This window comes from Varroa destructor, unplaced genomic scaffold (assembly GCF_002443255.2).
Source record: "Varroa destructor unplaced genomic scaffold, Vdes_3.0 BEIS01000007.1, whole genome shotgun sequence".
NCBI lineage: Eukaryota > Metazoa > Arthropoda > Arachnida > Mesostigmata > Varroidae > Varroa > Varroa destructor.
Window position 1 is genome coordinate 31,226,394 of NW_019211460.1, and position 23,270 is coordinate 31,249,663.

General features: G+C 43.5%; 1 protein-coding gene and 1 long non-coding RNA gene across 5 annotated transcripts in view; one reads left to right on the plus strand and one right to left on the minus strand.

Annotated features, from left to right (window-relative positions):
• Positions 1-23,270, minus strand: part of Unc-76 (fasciculation and elongation protein Unc-76) — a 95,976-nt gene that overhangs the window by 46,046 nt on the left and 26,660 nt on the right. The gene's annotated exons all lie outside the window — the stretch shown is intronic.
• Positions 9,702-14,815, plus strand: LOC147754577 (uncharacterized). Its single transcript, XR_015317457.1, has 2 exons — positions 9,702-13,849; positions 14,140-14,815. It is a non-coding gene; the product is annotated as an uncharacterized LOC147754577 (long non-coding RNA).

Here is a 23,270-nt window from a genome sequence, read left to right on the forward strand (position 1 = left end):
CCTTTCACATAAACAAATTTCCTATTTTACATTATAAAAATCTTACGATTGGATACACGCGACCTTCGTGTACAATCCATGATTTTCAAAAATATTACTACAGCCCTATAGCCATGCGATATGAGTGGGGTATGCTAAAGTAGCAGGACATTGCACCCAACGATTGTATCCTCTGCCGTTAAAATTTACTTCGGTGGCCTTACTAAAACGAGGCAAGCACACTATTAGACGCGAATCCTTTGACTCGCTGGACACTGACACTCATTTAGTTAGTTAGTTAGCGAAACTTCTTATTTGTCGAAATGTCCTACCCTAGATAGTTTCGCTGTAGACCAATGCTTTTGACCATACCAAGGAAGTGAGATAAATGTTGCGCGAAAATAATGGCGTCGTTGTTCTTTGGCTATTATCATATGCGTTAAAGGGAGACGATAGCATTTTTATTTAATCGTCGCTCACATCAATAGCAGGCCACGTTAGCTGTGCGGCCGCCTGCGCCATCTGAACGCTAAAGGCCGAACAGCCTTAATGGCCTGGCTGTACTTCCAGCGCCAAAATATCGCCGAGCCCAGACTAATCTCTTTATAAAATCAGTGCTAGTGATGCTAACATCACTCGATCTGGACGCATGTGTCCAGTAAGGCCTGTGTCTTTTTCAAAAGAATGTTCACGCCCCTCGCTTCTTCGCCTGCCAGTTTTCCCTATTTTAGCCGTCTACCCTATGCGTGGCGATTCACAAAACCAAAGCGCTCTCAGGCGAAGCGATCGACGGTCATCGCTTGTTGAGTTGTCCAAATCCTTTAAAATGGTTACTGTTCCATGAAACAAAGGGACAGCCGCTGTCTGTCGATGTAGCTTCCGGTGTCGAGAAAATACAATACCATGTAATACATGGTAGCGACAATAGACGAAAAATTTAAGTTCTTTGTTGTGACTGCTATTGTGTATAACACGACTAGTAGCGACAAAGCCAAAAGCGTTGATACACGGTCCTTAGTATGGCATAGAGTGCGCGGTGATGTCGGAACGCATGAGCGAATGTACACGTTCGCAATGGCCTCTACCTATGAGATGTCGCGTCAAAGCTGCCCTGGTAACATCGAAATAAATATGTTTTCCACTCGACCGGCCGTTCAATCCGCCGTCGCTGACACTTCTCAATAGAAAAGGCATTTAAGCGCTATTTAGCTGAGAGTTAAACTATATATCTAGCATGGTAATAAAACGATACATTCCGCTGCCATTTCGAAGAGCTGTATCACAACGTAGCGAAGCCTTCTACCAACTTCAATTAATACAATAGAAAATACAATGCAGAAACTCTATCAGATAACAACACTAGTCATAAATATATAATACGATGAGGCAACAGCAACTTCAAATGCTCGCTATGACGGTAATTCTAGCGAACTACTATGACATGAACGTTAGATGTGTACCTGTGTCGTTTGTACTGACTGTCATCGCCTTAAGAACGGATACCGCCTATCGAAGTTTCCGTCATAGAACTTCTTCTAAGCCTTCTTTTGTAGTCCGATTCATACTGAACAGGACGACAGTCGACTATATCGGTGCTAGATACAAACAGTTCATCGCCGAATCGGCACCGTGTATCGCCCACAGACGCTCAGATAAATTAGTTAAATGTGATAGCCACCAGCTAAGATTTACTCATTGGTACAGCGTTTATTTGTACGCTGTCAAACTGTTAGACACGCAGTATGCGAAGTAGAAATGACTGAGTTCGATCATCCCGACGCAAATGTACTATGTCTGTTCTGTCTTACTGCTCCAGAGGATACTCCTGTGTTGTTGTCGCAGCAGTAGCAGTTGCTACCGTTTTCCCCCATGACTTTCCGTATCGCTAGGCCAAAAAATGGAGTCGTCATTGACAGCTGCGGTCAGATTGGCCTAAGGTGGCTACAATAACGACGAAGCAGTAGCTATGTAACGGTTAGCGGCCACAGCTTCTTGGTAACTTTGGGACAAGAAATGGGAAATGGCGTAAAGCGACAGAAAACACTACGCGATGGTCGAATCAGCCGCTGCCAACGCACATGCAGCTGTTCGGTCGCTCGCACAAATTGCCTTGCTCCTCATGCTTTATGGCTACGGCAGCCTACGCAGTGCTTCAATATTTGCTAGCGACATCGTTCGTTCTTGCTTTCCTGCGTTTTTCTATCTGTTTGAATCTTGCCGCGCTTTTTTCTCTGCTTCTGCTCTCTCTCCCTCTCTCATATTCGCATTCTGTGCTGTCATATACGAACATATGATTTATTATACATCGTGACGTGCCTGCGGTGTGTAACTGGCATTTTCGCAATAATTGCGAGCAGTGTTTGGTTAACCGGCTGTTGTTAATTCTACGACAGGGCGACCATATAACGGTGGCCGAGGCTACAGTAATTGTTAATGTGTTATTTTCCGATAGAGCTTCAACCGTGGATATAGCCGGACGGTAGCGCCAATGTCAAAACAAACAACGAACTGCTCCGAAGCCATGTCTTCAGTATTTTCTGCAGAATTAAATTCGTGTTGAACAGAACAGTTGGTGACCCAGTGCAACTCGCCTCTTGTTACAACAACTTGATAGAACTTACGACATTTGACTCGGTCGCACAGTTATTCTGTTGGCGGTGGCTGGTAATGGCCGGACGGGGCATCGCTGCACAGTTGATTGCCACCACCGCTAACACGATCATTGCGTACCATTGTCTAATATCTGTTTCCTAGATATCAACGATGACGGCAGTTATTTTTCAACGCAGGGCACCAACGAGAGTTACATTGCTTTCGTCAGGAGCGCTTGGGCCGGCTGGGGCAGGTCACTTGTTGTAACTGCGAAAATTAGTTCGCAGCTCTTTCTAACACATGATTCTGGCATGATGCATTATGGGAAGAAGTGGAATTTTCAAAGAAAAAATATCAACGGCAGTGAAAACAGATAGAAAACATAAAAATGATGCGGCTGAAATTACCCTATTGCTGTTGCCTATCCTACAATCGAACGAAATAAAGGGGAATTGTATTGATTACTAAATATTTTATAATATTGAAGCTCATAGTTGCCTAAACACACCTATACATGTATTAGACAGTCGTATACGGAGCTAAGTATCTCTACGGCATTACTATTACGTTAAAACTATTCTTTGCTAAGCAGTTTGTGACGCTAGCTCACGTACCGTCGCACACACGCATCGAGTTCTATGGCAAAAGCTGAGATTCGATGTATTATTGTAAAGTCCATTCACAATGGTAGCATATAATTAGAGGAACAAGACGACCGCATAACACGCCCCATCTCTTTATTACATCTAATCTGACTTCTTTTCGTGAGAACGAAAAAAAGATCACTTCTGATATACTCCGCATAGCCAGATATCAATTGGCTCCCTACCTTAGAGTTACTTATGGTAACAACGGCCGAGATACTGGTAAAATCAGATAACCCGCCAACACTTTCAGAAAACAGACAGCGTCAACGCTAGAACTTCAGTATAACAAACTGGGTCGAAAGTGATATAAATATTAGATAGCACCGATGCGTTTGAAAGACAATGCTCTCGGTATTCGGACTTTTTTCTCCCTACAGAAAACAAGTACTACCATTATACCATATGCACGTCACGAATGCAAAATCGAACATCATTTTATCATGCACTCTGTAAAACGAAAAGTACGACGATGTTTTTTAATACATCAGTTGTTCTTTCGTAGGTTGCGAAAAATCAGCTTTACTGCTTTTTCTTGCCGCGTTCCAAGTGCCACCCGTTGTAGCCGTGAAATGATGGGCATTGCTGAACACAGAATCGCCCACAGGACAAACTGCGCATGTCTATGGGTCAGTGGGCTTCCGCTGATAATTTCCTTTTTCGTCATCGTTGTCCGTAAATGAAGACGATGCGCCATTACGTTTCCGCGCTGTTTCGGGCATTTTCGGCTTCGACAAAGGTCAATTCGGACAACGGAGAGGGAGACGGGGGTAGAAGGAAGGTGGAAAGAACGCTGGGGCTTACTGCTAGCCGGCGGCCGGTAGCTTTCTAGCCGCAGGAAGGGTCTCATAGTGGTTTAGCGTTGACTACTCAGCTTCACACATACAAACAGACAATACCGTCCGAAACGGCTACACACACGTATACGCTTTGAGCCGTCGTACTGTGACCGGCAAAACGCCACTGACCGTCAACGAGCGTTCGCTCGCTAGATGGGACCAGACGACTTGAGATGGTAGCAACAGCATTTTTGGGTGACCGTATACAATATAGGCAAGTAGGCGGGTGCATGTGCAGCTGACAGGAGCCAGGCAAACGAAGAGAAAAGAGCTTGACAATGTGAGCTTTTCCGGTTTCTTTATGTCTCTATGCCCGTCCCGTATGTGTTTGCTAGTCGTGCATTCGTATGTAGCCATTTGGTCGTTGGAATGGATCGACTGCTGCTGCCGCCGCCGCTGAGGTTAGTAAAGTTACGACCACAGTCTATCGCTGCTTGCAGTTCCAATATATATACATATATAATAACAATGTTATAATGACACAACATTTGGCGTTTGAGGCCGGAGCTGCTTGCGCCAGCCGGGGCACTCGCGTCTAGCTTGTGCTGTCACAACTAGAGGGGACAGAAGGCGTACATACGAGACGCAAAGGAACCGACAAACGACCCGTCAGATATGAACGACAGGAAGGCAGATGCTGAGACGGTGACGAGGCCGACGGCACTAGAACAAGCGTAAATTAATTTCGTTGAAAACAAATGAGCCGCCAATGAATGTCAAGAACTAAACAATGATTAACTATACGCCGACAAACTGTATAAATGTACCAGATGAAGCACAGAGATCGGCAGGGGATACAGCAGTAGACATCGTGGAATATAATGGATACGATAAATGGATAGGGTTTAACGCATATCATAGAATTAGATATGATAAGACGGTCTGATACGAGCGGTCGGCTGCTCTAACGGCCATCCAAGCCCAACGGTACACCTGTGCTTCTATAATCGAAGTGAAATTGTGCTTTTGAACTAATATCAGACCTGGGCCTACGTAAGCCTGACTTATCTCTTAGGTAGATAAACTTCGTTCGAAGCCGTCAAGTTGCACGCCTTCTAAGATTAGCATGTGTTCGCTATAAAAACAAGTTCACGAAAGCAATGTAAAAAATGATGTAACGTGAACAAATCTTAGCCATGTGTCTGTGCATAGTTTCAATCATGTAAGATATAAGAGTACCGTACAAGATTAAAGCATGCCGATACAATTTTAAATTAAAATACAACTTTAACATCGAGCCAACAGCTTGGGGTAATGCCGGTCGGTTCGCTATCTGTGTATATATGTAGTTTTTCAATTAAAATGATTTATATCAAAACATTATTATTATAAAAGTGCGATGAGTGAACGGCATTTAGCCATATTAAATATTCGAAGTTGCGTCCAATCTTTAACAATTACCCCTTCACCATATCTACAGACCCAAATAATCGCTATTGGAAAGGATTATTATCCGTTACACCCATTAACGATATTGTGGCACATCCCACAAACTACCATATACGAAAGCTACCAGAAATTGTCACCGATGGAACGAGCACGCGCGATCTTGAAACGGATTTAACACTAGCCCATCGGCATCAGCGTCAACGCTGGCGTGAAGCAGCCAGGCTCTGCAAGGCTCCAAAACGACGGTATTTACGCCGTGCCTCTCCGTCTACTTTGTACCTTAGCTTTCCTCGGTGTAGATGGTGCCTTCAACCTTCGCTGACACATCCGCCGCTCCGTGCAACTGCCGACTATTCCTAATGCTATTCCTTTTACGGTGGCTATTGCATTTATTTTACTCAGCTGGTTCTATCATTGGGCACTAGTTAAAAGAAGTTATGTAAGTGGCGAATTCGGGCCGTAGACGGTGCCGTGTCCGCTTGCTCGTAATATCATAGTTCATGTGTTATGGCTATTGCTGTTGCTTGCCGTTGAGGCTCTGAAGGAGTGCTTACAGCAGGCGATAATAGTGCAGCTTGAAAGGGCCGGTTCAGAGTGCCAGATTTGTTTGTGTTGAATTCATAATTTTATTAATATCACAGTAACACAGCTATACCACAGTAACAGTGGCGTAGCAACAACGCCATTTTGTTAAAAGTTACCGCACGAAAAATTGTAAGGCGATGATAGCTATGCTTGCTCGAAAGAGAAAGCATACAGATGTGTATAGCAGTGATGCAATCATATGTTCTAAGCTAAGGGTTACTTTCTCTATGACTATGCTTAACATCACAAGTGGTATACCGTCAACTAGGCATCGATCGGCTGTTGCCACTCTGGGTGGTAATTTGTTTCTACTCATGACGACCCAGCCTGTTGTCTTCTTTATCCACTTCACGCACATGACCCGTACTGAACACAGCTACCAGACGCTATCTAACACAATATTCTATTAATTTTTCTAATCCGGCCTAAATCGCGTGCAGTTACTCGTCCTAGAGCTGAGCTCAGGACCAAAAATTGTTCGGCTATTCTGTCGTATCCTTAGCATCTTGTAACCACTGCAGTTCTCCCATCACACCCTGCTTCGGTATGCCACAAAACGAAGACTCACCTCGATGGTGAAAATTCTCTGTGGAGGCTGGGAAAACCAAATAATTTCTTTGTTTCTTCGAAACGCTTAAGCGTTGCCTTGGGCGAACATACGTTGGATACGAAGGCACAGAGTGAGCAATACATCGATATCTCTGCGAAGTGATTAACCGTCCTCTAACGAAAGTGCCCTTTTACGGCAAAAAATGGCCAATATGATTTTTCGAAAAATCACAGTTTTCACCCTGTCATCACACCTGTCGCAGAGAACTTTAATAAATTGCATAATTTCGTTGTTTGTTTCGAATCGCCGCGCAGCCATAAGTACGGCACTCGTGATCGAGTATGACAAACTGGTGCCGTTCTAGTAACAGTCATTTAGTCAGTAGGGGGTTGCCAGTAATCAGTCGGTGCTGATGTGATAGGCGCATTCAACATTGCTCCGATCGATCGAAGGACTGATGCGCAAAGTGATTATACCTAGCTTAACGCCCTAGCTTGGCCGATAATAAAACAATGACGGTAGGGCAAAGTCACAAACTACGCTATATACTGCCACACATGCTATACAATTTATTATACGTGATAATAGTAAGGCGCTAGTAGTAAACAAATAGTTACTCACAGTGACCGCACAATCGTCTGTTAAGGCAACATGGGTCTCGCTACTGACACCGTAGATATTAACCTGTGATTCGTCAGGGTGCTAGAGAGCCGCGTTGGCTAGCATGACAATCATAGGTGCATGTAATCTTATAGAAACCACATGGGAGTTAGAAAGCGTCCCTGAGGAAGATTTGGGCCGCCGTTACCCTCTTGCCCTATTTCATTAGCTGTTAGCCATATTCAATAAGGTGGCATCACCCTATGCGAGAAACAGCAGTCATCGTCATGAGATCAGTAGCCTGACACTAATAGGTTCGAAGACATGAAAGGACTGAATTAACGCTGAAAAGCATCGAGACAATTTGAATAAGACTCTACAGAATGGTCAGCCGTGAGCGAGACGCTATAGCCCACGAAGGACGTTGGCAGGAGTGAACTATGGAGAGCTTGCGTCTGCTTCTATGGCAAACACCTCCTATCCTCCTTGCAGCTACGCTTCACTACGCTCGCACAGCTGCTAGTACTCTAACCATTGTCTGTTTACTCCCATGAGATTACAGGTACAGCAGTCGCGATCAATAGCAGACAATCGTCTGCCAGTGTGTTAATAATAACGCATAATGGGACTACGGCAAACAGTTACAGGCACGGCGCTGGCATCGTTATCGTCAGTATTGTCGGTGATAGTGAAGTCAGCGGTTAAGAGGAGACTCTAATGCCAAATGGTCAGCAGAAAAATCGTTTTGTCATATCTTTTCTATTGTAATTGCAGCTGTAGACCACTGCTCATTTTGACGCACTGCGCTTCCGCCGTTGCATATAGCTACTTGTTGTAGCTACATGCCGCTTCAAGTGACGTACCGACTCTGATGATCAGGCTGAGCGTGTGTTGGTAACTGATCAAAAATTCTGACGGCACTGGTGCTCGCTGGCTAGGAATCATCAGCTTCTGTGAGCGCTCGACAGACGGCAGGAGGAGATGTATATTAGATACAGAACTAGGTCGGTCGGTCGGTCAAAGCGACGATGCCAGCTCGAGCCTTTCTGTTTTGATCGCTTGTCAAAGCGCTTCCCTTATATATGCGTCGTCCAATGTCAATAGGTGGCGATTTTTTCTCGAAGCTTTCGAGTGCAAACTGTTTTTTCCGATACAACCTGTCTTAGGAAATGCTCTACTGCCCTAAAAGCCTCTTAAAGACTCTCAGTTTTTCCATTGGTTCTAGCGCTGGCGAAGTGGTAAATACCTGCTATATGCTAGCCGCAGATCTAATACCATTGTATATTTTCTATTTTTGCGAAATTTCATCTCTCCTGCAAATGTTCGCAGATCCAGAACCTATTAATACGTCGGTCACATATAATGTTCGGCGCGACCATAGATCAACGCGAACGTTCAATTTGTTGTGATCGCAGCTGGTGACTCCTATAAGAATTTACATGCATATACCAACTCTAGTCTGTTACACGTGCCTGCGAGAACTGACCAGGCAGATGTAAAATAATGGAAATAACAATCCAGTGAGCACACAACAGCCTGCTGGTACACTGCAGCCGCTCTTGCGGCGCAAGGACACGTACGCGTGTGCTGGATAGGGCAGAGCAGGAGGAAAAGCAACATCGCCGAGCATTTTCGAAATGGCCGTTAGTCCAGCATTGCGTTCAGCTAGCTTTTTGGGTATTCGTTCAACGGCCAGCGTTACATGATGAAGTGCACGCGCGCATTTACAACGTCAGCGTATTTTAAGCATGCACACATCAAGGCGAGCTTCACTGCTGAAGTCAATGGACCTTGCTGCCATCGCCGGCACAAAATACTAAACGATTCAAGAGCACATCTTTACTTTAGATCGCGATCGTCTTGCCTGAGTCGGATCGTCCGATTGTTGACAATCAGAGGGAACCGAGACAGTCTCGCGCTCGAAAAATGGCGATCTTAAGGACGACTTCGTCAGCAACAGCTGCAGATAGGTAATCTATGATACCTATGTTGTTAAGACGGTTATTATCGGCACTATGCCGTTAGCCATTGAGGTAGATAACCACAAACCGCAAGCGTACGCAATGTATACCACAAGAAGTGGCGTTCCGCCAGCCTTATGCCTTGTTGGACGCTGCGCTGGATTCGCTCGACCGAGCTGAGGCGGTAGAAGAGCTACTATTGATGACTGTGGTAACGACTAAGCTGCTACAAGGTAACCGGCAGTACTAACGCTGCAGCGCGAACGGCCGCCTTAGGATGCGTCACACAAAAGTGACCTGACCAATAGCCACAGCAACAATGTATTATTTTTATTATTACGCTGGCACGCAAGGGTCGTCAGAACGCAAAGGAGGCGCAGCTAAAAATAGAGAAAGCTCCCTCTGAGGACTAAAGCTCTTTCTACGCTCTGTCTGTACGCGTTATCCTGTGGTCATGGCTGACGCGGGCGCGCTAGTGAACACCGTAGTAGTAACATATAGTAGTTGCACGTGGGAAAGCGACACTTGAAGCATTCTCGGGGAATAGGGTCATCGTCACAATTAGAATCATTGTCATCAGAACGATCCTCATCACCAGAGAGTGTTGACAATAGCAACGTCAACATCAATTTTTCAGGATGCAGAAGATCCGCAACAAGCTACCGATATATACACATGTCGAGTACGGAAGGAGAATGACTTACCGTCGTGAAATTGATTGAAGGATAACAACAACAACAACAACAACAAGCATCCAATGATCACGACAACAAGACGACCACAGCAGCGACAACAACCAATGATAAACATGCCAAAAGTCTGTAGTTCACGCGAGGAAGTACCGTGCTTGTTCGTCATACATCATTAGACGTACTGTGCTATACGATCGTGGAAATGTTAGCCGTCTTGCCCTACCATAACGACTGTTCATTCCAGGAAAAATGTCCATTTTAAATCCAGAATTCTGTGTTTGTCTAGAGCGGGATTGCATTCCGTCACCGTTTAGCGTTCGCATGCTAGAGCAAGACCCTTAAAAACGGACTTGACGATCTAGGCAAATCGTCGTAGAAGCGTGTTGGCCCAACAAACATTAGGCTATCGATTGGGTAACTCGCGAACGAAAAGATAACGAGTGTGGCATTGATTCGTACCTTCCTTTAGCCTCTACATAGCAATAGTATTCCTAACACTGATAGTAGCATAGGGAAGATCAACGATGCAGCGAAGCAGACGAGCGTGTCAAGATCAAGTTCACAACAACTTAACCATTTGGCCAGCACAGCCTAAAAGATATTTTACGACTGACGCTGTTCCTGTATGAATGGCAAAACGGAAAAGCAGTGATTGATTGATTGATTTCAGTTGGCACATGTTGACGTGTAAAGGCGTCGTTCTCATCCAATCGTACAAAGCGATTCCTTCACCTAACGTTGACACAATATTAAATGCAATTTATACGCTGAAGGTTACTAGTCTTCGCTTAGCCGGCAACTATGATACCATATTTTTACTCCGATATATGCTACTGCAATTCGGCTGATTCGTGATATCCTCCTCGGTGTACCGCTATTGACCGGCCGGTAAACGTAATTCTAAAATACAGTCGCCAGGAAACACAGGCGCAATTGGTTTTGTTTACTGGGCCTGTATTGTCACCATCGCAAACGCACTTTAACAGATAATTATCTAGACAGATCAAGAGAGTGGTGAAATAGGAGGTAGGGGCGAGCGATGATCTATGACGCGGGGTCTTGGCCTATATATTATACAAAACAATTCTCTGATAAACACATCTTTCGCCTTCATTATGCCGCTAATGTCTGACGGCGTTTGCTACTGATTGAAGTAATGCCTGGCAGGTTAGACGTAAAATGCGGACGAATGTAAATGTTTTTAACAGAATTCGTGAGCACAGATTAAAAACCAACTTCGTTTACATGTAAATGTACATGCAATAATATAGGCATGTGACTAGTCTTCATGGTCTGTTTCATATAGCCTCTTAGATTAGACATTTTACCGACTGTAGTCTATTTTTCGCAGATAAAGGCGAGGCGTTAGTAACAAGTTGACGCTGCCAACGAAAACGCATAGCGCCGCCACCTGTTCAGGAGAGCAATTGTTAAACAGGATATTTTGACGCTCGTTCCTTCCAGACGCTTAGCGATAATACATTTCTAACTAATAAATTGAATCTACAAACTCTGAGTGGATCTACAAAAAGTCCCTAAAACAACCATGGCTATGTTGTTATTAGACGATATGTGTATAGATATGCGGTAAACTGCCACAATCTTGGATCATGATCTACATGAAGCGTTCATCCTAACGTTGAAGTGTCCTCATTGACAAGCGCTTGGACTTTATCAGCTTTGTCGAGCCTTCCGCGGACCAAGATGATTCCCGTTTTCGCATCAAAATTGTCTCTGTCTCAAAGCAATTCACTTGTTTGTTGCTGGCGCTGCTGCTGCTGCTGCATCCCTAGATGTTCTCCTTCGCTAGCGGGGGACCGCTGATTGATCTCACAGTTGATCAGTCAGCCAAGCAGTAATCATGCCCGTCTGCTTACCTAAATGGATACAACGCCGCCGCTAACGCTGAAGGGTTCGTAACGATGTCTATAGCACGGCTATGTCTTTGGTATTCATAAGGAAGTTTTAATGTTTGTGGGAATGACCAGAGCAGCAATTTGTTGTCAGCAGATAACGATAGTAATACTGTAGCCGTTGCTGGTCTTCAGCAGACGTTCTTCGCCCTGCTGGCAAAGCGGCCAGACGTTCCGTCTAAATGACAACTATCAAGTTGTAATAAGGCCAATGAACGGTACATACTGGACGCAGATGCAACGGTAATGAAAATAAAAATCGCTCTGCTAATGTGTACACATTATACATAGAGGGATTAATACAAGGAAAATTGAAATATGTGGATGTAATCTTTGCTTGAGCGACGGCGAGAGGGTGCTGTAAAACGATTCGAACGGTATCACAGCGCGTAACGATAGGGGTTATGCACTACATTTGTGATGATGGTCAACATCTAAACAATGACTGGCACACAGTGACTAAAGCGATGACGTGAAGCTGACGAGAAACAACGAATCAAGCCACTGACCACGTGGGGAGGTCCAGTGGCCCCCTTACACGGATGGAATCTCAAATGAGCACTGATTGATTACGGGAGTGTGCGTTAGTCAGCTTTCTTCTTTTTATTTATTTTTTTTTTAATCGTTCAAGACCTTTTGACGATTTGAAAATAAATGATGCGGATCCGATAAAGGTGTATGCATTCAAGTTTATTCTGTTAAGTACGATCTTATGTTACGATAGCGAAGATGTGACTTTACGGCTTTGCTGTGATGGTAAAATGTAGGTATACTTGCCGTGGGCATTAAATAATTGTGTTCGTCGTTGTCATATGTGTGTGTCACATAATGATATACCTGGGACTACCGAAAATCAGTAGGTCTGACGATCACTCCATGGCATGAGTCCCGGTCCGTATACCTGTTCTCTTCCGTCTTTGTCAACGCTCTGCCAAAACGTATAGTTCGCAACTCAGGTTCTGCCACGGACATGCAGGGTCCCATAGAGCACGGAGCAAAGGTTACGCTGAATGTCATGGCGAGGGCTTACCGACAGATTTCCGAAGGAACAAGGGGCGAGCAGGCTGGCTTACTCAGACGGCAAATTACAAACGGCTTGACAGCCCTTGTCTGGCAAAAAACAAATGCCTTAGTAATTACTGGGATGGTTTCTCATTCAAGAAATGCATCGAAAACGTTAAGCAGAAGAATACTAAATCAGATTCTATACATTCATTGTCGCAGCTTGAATTCGCTACGGTCGCGAGAAGTTCCATTGTTGGAACAGGCAAAATCATCGAATATTTACACAGTTTCTGGAAATAGCTTACAACCCCTGCTGCCACAATCAAAATGTCATCGTGTTTCGTCTGAAATGTCTGTACACACGGAGAGTTGCCAATTGGAATTTTCTGTTTCGGCACGATTTCTATTCATACGGTCACATGTCTAAATCACCTTTATAGGAACGACAGTACGACTTTATAGGAAAAATGGTGACTATATATGTATTCATTGTAAAAGTAGATACGCAGCTATAAGCTACCTATTACTGACAATTAAATAACACGAGGCTGATATAGCAAAGTATCAACTATAGTTACCATCGAACCTTGTGTGTAGAGGAATACAAAATGCGATTGAGGGGAACGATCAACGAAGATTAACGTCGATTGGAGCGTGAAAGCTACCTGAGCTAATCTAGGCCATTAGCGGGCTTTTTACTTAACATTCGACTGCTGTTTGTCGTCGCTTTTGCTGAGTTAAACAAGGACCGCAAGTTTAAATCATTGAACATCTTGAATTTTTAAGGTTTACGGTATAAGCTGTGCATAATCTTCGTCTTGTCTTGGCGACGATCATTTGAGTCCGATACGATTGAAGCGACGATTGAGGCTCGACTAAAATCGTAGAAATCCTCAATACCTATTATAATACAATAATCATCGCTTCTCCGTAACGCGTTATGTATTATACTTATGTAAATCAAGATTCCCGGGAAAATGCAACCTCACTTAAGGTTATAAGAGGCTGAAGATTCTCAGGAAACCTAAGCGATTTGTCAGTGTAGTATGCAACCGTAAGAGACTCTTCATTCAGCCCTGCTTGCACAGGGCAGACATAAGGTGAATTGCTTGAATATAGTCTGCACTGCATGCAAGCATAGCTTCCTGAAAAAGAATGACTAATCTTGCTTCTGTTTTCGTACAACTTAGCTAAATTTAAAATAGGTTACCTATGCCCACATCTGTCTTTTAAAAGCCATGTAACTAAATTACATTTAATGACAAACCGGCACTCGTAACGCCGGTACCGGAAGCGATCACTCCAACGGTTCCTAATGCTAGTGACATCGAGAGATCTCGGTAGTATTGCAATGATCGGACTGAAAATGGGGTGATGTTTTCCATTTTAGATGCATCCGAAGCGGCGCCACAGATGTTTTCAACGTACCTGCTAAAACGCAACTGTTAGCAGCATCTACAAGCAGCTTATAGCGACCGGCTTGTTTGGAATGGCAATCGTCATAGAGATACATGGTGGGATGAATCTTCAGTAGTAGTACTGCGTTTAGATACATTACAATATTATGTTTCTTCTAACTAGAGCTTTTACTCATCGTTGAAAGACGCAAGGAGACCTTGATAGAAACAAGAACTAATAACAAAAAGCTGAAAACCAGAACGAAAGAACAACACAATCAATAAAACCAATACCATCGATGATGATCGGCCTAGAATTAACCAGTATCACCATTCTATATTTATTGTATAGCAGAGCTTAAAATATATGATTACAAAATAAAAGAAATACGTGACCTGCTACAATTGCTTGTTATCGATAGTAGGACCATATCATAAATATATTCCGAATTTGACATAAATACTTTGATCATATATGTTTAGCGTCATAATCATATGTCAGATGCAATATACGCACCGAATGCGGTGCCGATGATTTGATATCGTTTAGGAGCGTCCTAGTGAATGAACGGCCGTTTTTCATTGTAAACATATAAATTTTGCCAAGTTGTACAGCATGTACAACTACTCTACTACTATGTCGAACTATACTCTCCACTTAAAAAACAATCATCAGCTCACCTATAACGGCCTTTAACACACACACACACATATATATATATATACGCCCGACATGTTTCGCTGCGCATACGTATTTCTATATATATCATCATTTTTTTTTTGTGGTGAGCAGCATATCTGGAAAAGTATCTGTAACGTAAATTTCTTTACCCGTTGTTAATGGATGTTCTCGTCCCTGTCGTGCTTTGGTGCGAATGCTCTCGTATTCGTGGGGTGGGTCCAGAGGGCGAAGGCCACTGCGGGACTAATGTGATGTAAATCTACGCTAGCAAATCTACTTTTAGATAACCTTTCTGAATGACGATGGGGTTGAGTTTTCTGTCGGACCGTCACTTCCCTTTTTTTTTCATTTTTTCTACCTACCATTTTTCCTCTTTTTTTTTTTGGTTTTCTATTAGCCTACATGTTACCTTAGTTCGCCTATTCGTTACTGCTTTCTGTATCATATCAAGAATGCATGGTGCTGCCCGACTTGTGCTAGGTCTAGTCTATTATTAATTACATCTCTTTGCCAATCAAAGCCTATGACACTTATCTACCCGTTACGCTGTGTGCGGTTAAAATAAGGATCGCTTCTATCTATTTGCGATTTCGGCATGTCCTGCCGTTGTATACCGATGCTAAGTCGTTATATGTGGGATTGCATAGATTTGTGGGGTGCTTCTGGGTGGCAAACTCCAATTGAGTGGGATTTCGTTCTATTGTGTCTGTTATTGTTACGGGCTAACCTCTCCCTCCAGGTCCGAGTCGACCTTCGGCCAACGTCTCAGCAATATTCCGTATTCGAGTCGACCAATGATAGGTCTGGCCTGTCGTCTTAAATTTCGTAAACAGAGTTAACGCGTCGGCCTTGGCCCAGGTCAACGTGCTGACCTAGTTCCGAAGACGTTGTAGGATAGAGCCAACGGCAGATAAGTGTGCGTGGATAGAAAACGGATCTCGCTGACGAACGGAAAGACAAATTTCACCAGCAATAATCCATTTAGCACGGTAGACTATTATGGACGCCTGTCTCGAATAAATTTCATTTAACACATCGAGCATCAGCCAAACTTTAAAGCTCTGGTACCAAAGCGAGGCAAATTGGTTCATATGACACTATATCGTCACATATCGGCATACAGTGCTTATTGTATTTACAATCAGAATGCCTATTAGTGATATATACATATATATATATATATATATATATATGGTAAAATGACGTTGTATATAGGGGTGTCCATAGAAAAAAAACATAGTAGCCACTATAGTCAAAGTTAAGCTCTGACATGATTAATGATATATAGATTGATGGTCAAATGTATCTCGACCCGCCCCGTCCACATTTTTCCTTTCGCATGTACAGCAGGACCGTTTTACTGTGGCCCTAGCTAAAGCAGGTCGAGGTGAAGAATTCATTAGAATGTGCTGGCAACGGATTAATCTGGTCAGCAGATTTTGCAGTACTTTTATTTATGATAACTTACCGTCAATTATGGTGGGAAGAGCAGAGGTCTATAGTATCTTCATATGAAAATTTTGCTCCACTGAGGTAGATCATTACTTGGTTAACAACTAACCATTATAACAAACTGTTGTCACAATATAAGATAAGGCTACTGTTAGAAAAAGGTTTTCCTGTGTCTTCTAAATTTAGTGCCAACTGACCTTACGTCCAACGACCTAGCACAATAGTGCAATACGCACAACGTTTGCGGCTCTAGCCATGGAGACAGGTTATAACAATTTCGCTATACTCCCAGTGTAGGACTACTAGGGGCCTATATTTATGGGGTGTACAAACGAGTACGGCGGTGGTGCTTCTGCACTGCTTTTGGGAACGCAAAGGGGCAGACCTAGAACCACCTCCTCGATTCTACTTTTATCGCTATCGTTACATTTGAGTTAATTACATCACAATGCCGAGACGGGTAACGCCATCTTGTACGCTTGTTTTCAGCAATTAAAATCGGCAATATATATTCTCTGTCCTGTTTGCTGTGTTAGGTTAGGTAGCGTCTCATGGTTAATCGGTTATGGTACGAATGCTCACGTGATCCAGTGACGTTATGTATAATTTTTGCTATGAATGCAATAAATCATCTGACAGCTGTGGCAGACCCACTTCTTTCTAGCTTTCGTAATTGTTGGTTTGAGTTGACTTTTACCGTGATTGGTTACCGGTGGTGGTGGTTAATTTGTCACTGCATGACAGCTGCGAAGCTTAGAATGTACCAGTTTGTCTTTGTTGCCAATGGCATCATGAACTGTGATTTATTATATTTTAACTATCGTAATATAGGAAGAGTTTGTCGCTTCTATATCCAGCAAATCAAATGGATGTTACCCTGTAACTACCGCCAATTGGTTTCATTGTCTACGCTTGTGCACTTTTTGTCATAGATCTCCACCGAGCTATGGGCAAATGACGGGGCTTCTATTACCTGCGTTACTGGGTTGGGAGTCGCTGAAAAATAGTAAAAAATATTATTGATAACAATAGAGTAAGTTGAGATTCTGTTTTGTATGGTTTATTCAGTTTGTCTTTCGTGTTCATCAGGTAGAATTGTTCTCGACTCTAGCCCAATTTTGATTTGTTTTCTTTTTTTTTTTTTTGGAATCCATCTGACATCGTCGCTCGTGGTTTAGTAGGTAGACTTACTGCTACATTCCGACGATAGAATTGTTTGCGTATTCTAGAAGTTGACACGGTAGGTAACTGGACTACTTCAGATAAATACCACAAAAAATGGCAATAATTAATCAGGTCATGAAACCTAACCGACTAAGCGGGTTGTTTGCTAGATCTTCAGCATACCGTTGTAGACGGATACAGGTCTAGGCCACTACGCAATCGACAATGATTGTTGGCAGAAGTACAGACTATTCGAACCCAACTAGTTAAATGTAAATACTAGTCAAAATAATGTGAGGCTGAGCTTCCACTAGAGAGAGGTAGAGAGAGAGTTTCTCTAGCTTTCAATCGCTCGCACAATGTCTAAAGAATACGAAAAGTGATCACGCTCAACTGGATGTTGACAGATTCAATGAGCATCCGCCTATGGCGACTCAAAGGGAATTTCAGTGTCCCCTGAATGATCCTGGTGATACAAATGTTCGTCGTTGGACATGGCCTGCCGACCAAGCGTGATCTCCATCCGTCCCATACCGCCATTTATTGTACACATACAGCCGATTGGAACGAGCGGTTTCGTGCCAACAGTAGGTAGAACAAAAGGCAGCGCAGAAAAGTATTCGTTGCTGGTTCCCAGTGTTTAACGTCGGAATATAACCGAAATCGGACGTTTGCTGGTATTTTTCACGCGGACCCAGACGTGAACCGCGAAACATTTTTCAGTTTTTCAAACCAAGTCCATAGGAATGACGCCAAAACCATTCTAGACTAAAACCAAAGGTCCCTGAACGATAGCATTATCATCATTATTTGACTTATTAAACCCTTGATGATATCTTGCACGCGAATATGTTAGACTAGTCTTCATCTAACCATAGTGTCAGCAAGAAAACATAGATTTTCATTACTGTGCAAATGAACATTTCTATGCAAGTCCAGGAGTACACACACGAATGCTACCCTATGTGCGAAACCGAGGTAGCATACCCTTGACAAGATCTACCACTGACAATTTGCTTCCGGCGAATCGAGCCTGGCTCGAATACCGTCAGTCGCCTCTTTCACGTTTATTTTTCTCAACGCCTCCAGCGGTAGGAATGAGCGAACTTGGCACTGCCTTGTTTGACACCTCTCTTGTATTCGTTATCGCTCCTGAGAGCCACGCTCAAAGAGAAACGTATGAAATTAGAATTCATAGCGTTTTCATAGCACCGTGGACTCTGCCAGACGTAGCTCAAAGGACTTACGTACGCGAATGAGATGACCAATGATGACGCGAGCGAGTATTTAACCACATCGCTATTGGAGACGGTAAAAAGAGCATTTTTTTGCAGATGGATACGCCACACGGAACAACAGTGAACAAAAAACTAACATGCTGTGCCAAATATATTCGCCTGCTTTCTGTTTCTTCATTTAACTTCCTAACTTTACATATATCGCCCTAATGTTTTAATGGGAAGGGCGATCAGCAATTGTCCATATAGAAACAGAGATCAACTAACTTCTGATGGCTGCAGTTGCCAAATTTTTTAGTGTGCCTTTCTCTCTCTATCTCTCTCTTTTACTTGATCTTCTGTGGTTCAGAAGACTGGAACGCATCAGTCAGCACAATTCCAAAGATATGCCTACGTAAAATAATAGCTGGCAGCAGTACTGACTCGCGAGGCCGCACCATTGAAGGGTAAAGGAAAAAACGAGATCTAGGTACCGATCAGGGCAGATCCCTCCGCACGACGAGGGTCATATTTTTGTACAATAGACACAAAGGCACACGCAAAGCCGTGCTACATTTATTCATATCAGTACTCAAGTAGATGGAAAATGGGAAATAATTACGGTCACGACACGACGCAGGGGTTGTCGCTAACTAAGTCGTAGTTCGAGACACCTATCTACTCATTTCTCATGCGAGAGGATGAAATGGCGAGGCATAGAAGATGGCGACGATCACACGTCGGCTGCAGCGTTACGAGCCGAAAACTGGTACCGCCAAGAAGCCCGTTTAGCTGGTGAATGCGTGAAGTAGCAACTCGACGACTCCTATATTTTATTCTCTTAACTAATGTGCGGTCATCAACGTTGTCACTTATGAAATTCCGACTGCAACATCTTCGAATGACGAATAAATGGGTCACAGTGAGGGACAGAATAGGCGGACATTCAGTACTGTGGCAGTCCCCCCTGATTTTATTTGTAGCAAGCTCCTTCCAGCTAACTAATCATTTGGTGTTAAATGCACTTCATAATAGTCACTGCGTTGATGACCCATCGCTCATCAACTAGGCCTGTGGTAGTAGCTGCATTTGGTGCTTGAGAAAATTATTTTTCCCTATAAAAACAAGAGTAATAACAGGGAATATCATTAATGCCGCATCTTATTCATGGGTAACTCAGGATACGGTGTCGAAAAGGGCATGCTGAAAATGTATCTATAGGGCTATATATATGTATAATATAATATAGCTTCTTAAATAGCAGAATCAACTGTTTAATTTTATATTCAAGCGTAAATAGTTTGCTGATCTTTCACATTTGTGAACTGGCTAGCGAGCAGTGGGTAGTTCGAGACGGGGCAGAAAACAAGTGCGCCCCTGATCATAAATCGGACGAGAGGAGATACGAACAAAGTAACCTAAAGAGACAGATTTCGTTAAATAGAGAACACCTTGCCAAAGACTCACCCGAGCCATTTATCAGGCCGAACAGCTCCCATCGCTGAAAACGCTTCGGCCTCTTAACCGAACCCTGACAAATGGATAATCAAAATTAATTGCTATTGGTGCTGATATGGCACCGATGAGTTTCTATCCCGAACTGTTGCCCTCTTGCAGCGTGCTAGCTGTTGAAGTTGTCATGAACGATAGTCGAATACAGAAATACTCCGTAAAATCCGTATAGCGGTTGCTTGATATTCCTTTCTCAGATTCCGTCATTTATTTCATTGAAGACTCTACTCGAATAAATGATCAGACTTGTTTCCAAGATCGTTTTATCCATAGAACACAAATTTGCCGCTTATCTACATCGTTACACATTTCCGTTCATTCGTTCGATCGTTCTCGTCACAAAAAAGTCGTCGACGTAGAAGCAGGTCCCTTCTACTGTGGACGATTTCGTCTACGCTACGGAGAAGCCAAACTGTGAACGTCGTCAGTAAGTGCTGCAGCTGAATGAGGTCGCAGAATCTTACATCCCCTGCGCGCCGCCGACTGCCAATAGTAGACCGTGCGAGAATGCTGCATTTAAACCACATAAAGGCCCAAACAGTGTTTGATGACGAAAGCATATCGGCTTTTGGAAAAATGCTAAAGCATAATTCTTTCGTATGTATTAAAAATTAGCTGTGCATTTGCCCTCCAGTGGGTGCGCTTCAAGTAAAAGCGTCGCACTCACTAAACACTGCATCGCCAAGGGAGGCCCCACATAACATTAGTCTCGGGCGAAGGAATGTTGGACAGTAAAATCGCTTGCGGCCTTAAAAAAGGTTCCTGTCATGACAACAACAACAACCGGCTGCAGCATAACGAGCAGGGTACGCACTTTCACGAGCGTACGAGCTTCATTTTTCGGTGGCATTTTTGCGTTGCAATGCCTATTTCCAGTGCTGGTCCAACAGAATCCCTTAGATCGACAACCACCATATTACACAGCTGGCAATTGGTACCGCAGTTTTCTAGACTGCAAACGCTTATTAGCCAATCGACGGCGACAAACTAGTGATTCTTCTAGTAGTTCGATATGGGTACAATGTAATAAAGACATTTAATAGTAGAAATTTCCTTGGAATCACTACACGTCCGATGAAAGCCAGTTAGAACCGTATGGTGTATGAAAGCTGACGATCCCTTATGATATCATGACCCACAGTTGCTAGCAGACTGGCCATTTTTACCCGCCTATTTACCGCCATCGATCGAACAATACACATCCGACAGACGAGAAGGGCGAAAGAACAATTTTTTAGCTACCTATTTGTATAATCGTCTTATTGAACCTGTCCTTATCAATCCTACAGGTAGAATCACTCTCAGTGATGTACGATAGGTAAGCTTGTTTCAACGTTCATTAAATAAATCTAATAGCTTATTTGCTTGAGGAAACTGCAAAAGCCAGGGGTGCAATCGAACGTCGTCGTGGTATTGCGTTAGTTTAACGCCAAGAACACTGCGGATCAGTCCTGCGTATGACCGGCAGAATGTTCGTTATTCACTCAGCATATTCCAGCACGGCGACCAAACTTGACAGCCAGCCTTTGTGTCAGTAAGGTCATCTGGCCAGCCAGAAACTGGGACCAACAGCGCCATGTTCTTTCAGTGACCTCCACATGCTTCGCGTTCATCTGTACAAACATTTGTACAACGCCCGCATAACCGCAGATAGTGCACAATACGGCTGAAGAGCTACTTGTCGAGGCAATGGCAGCAGCTGCGAGGGACGTAGAAGATCGCCAATCACAGCACAGCTAGCTTTTTTGCTGCGTTTTCACTTGGTCGGAGACTCGCAGCAGCGTGAGCACCTAAGAATAGGCTATATCGATTTAACTGTCGGCCTAGCCACAGCGATCCCACACACGTGTACACGAGCGATTTGAACGGTCGTCTATTTTCTCTATTTGAAAAGAATACACATATAGCCCAATGGAAAGAAAAACAAACTCAGATGGTTCCCTCACTTGTAGAACGCGACGATATGCAGTGGCAATGTGGTCCAGAAACAAAGTCGTACCGAATCTTAACGCTCAGGACGCTCTCGCGCCGAGAAGCAGGTAACCACAACATGAAGAATCAGATAAATATTGGTTGAAACGAAAATATGGAAATACAGAGACGATTCATTCGAACCAGGATAGCCATCCGTCCGCTATCATACAGACAAAAGAGCTTTGACATCAAAAAAGAGGAGGTCCTTATTTATCCACAACTGGAGGATCTGGACGTTTAGTTCCTCTGTCTCCGGATTGATCCGATGAGCATAACGCAATCAATGTGTCTAATATCAGAAACGGGAGGCGATTCAATGGACGATTATAAAAGCATAAGCCTTTTAGAGTGAGCGCTGCGCTAGCAACTGGCAAACAGGCCATAGAGAGGGTAACAAGTATAACGATTTTTAAATTTGACTTAGGAAAACCACACAGCACCAGTCTAAACCTGTTTACGCCGCGTTCTATAGGCGATTTACTCTGAAATTGGATGTTCTGCCTAAAATAGAGAATATGAGTGTGAATGCGAAGAAATAACTGTGTCAATTCGCACTTAACTGGGTAACAACGACGGTAATTCGTAGTAGTCCTAGTTGTAGTCCCTCAGAATGACGGCCCGGCTAACCAAATGATTAATGCGTGTACTAATTGACAAAATGAGTCTACTTGGTTCAACGGAAAGAAGTGTAGGACTCGTATTATGAAGGACCCGGCAACCAATGAATGGCCGAAGGGGAATCATACTCTAACGAAACGGTTTTTGCTGTGAGCCACGCCAAGGACAAAAAACACGAGTCATTACCAACCGTTCATTTGTCATAAACGGTCACATGTTTGACTGCGAACGCGTGACCCGGTAACTCGTCAGATCCTGTCAGCAGCAGAACGCTATGAACGAGCTTCGGTAGTTAAGGTACACACATTGCATACCTATTCGAATAGAGTAGATCTGAAATCAAGCTAAGGAGGTCAAATCCTTGACTACTCATTGAACTGCGCATTTTTGAGAGGACTTAAAACCCTTTGCACTAGCATTATTAATGTTCACGTTCCCAAACGCTCGACAGTAAGCTATTCATGGTCACAGGCGTGATGTAATTGATCAGCTGGCAACGATATGA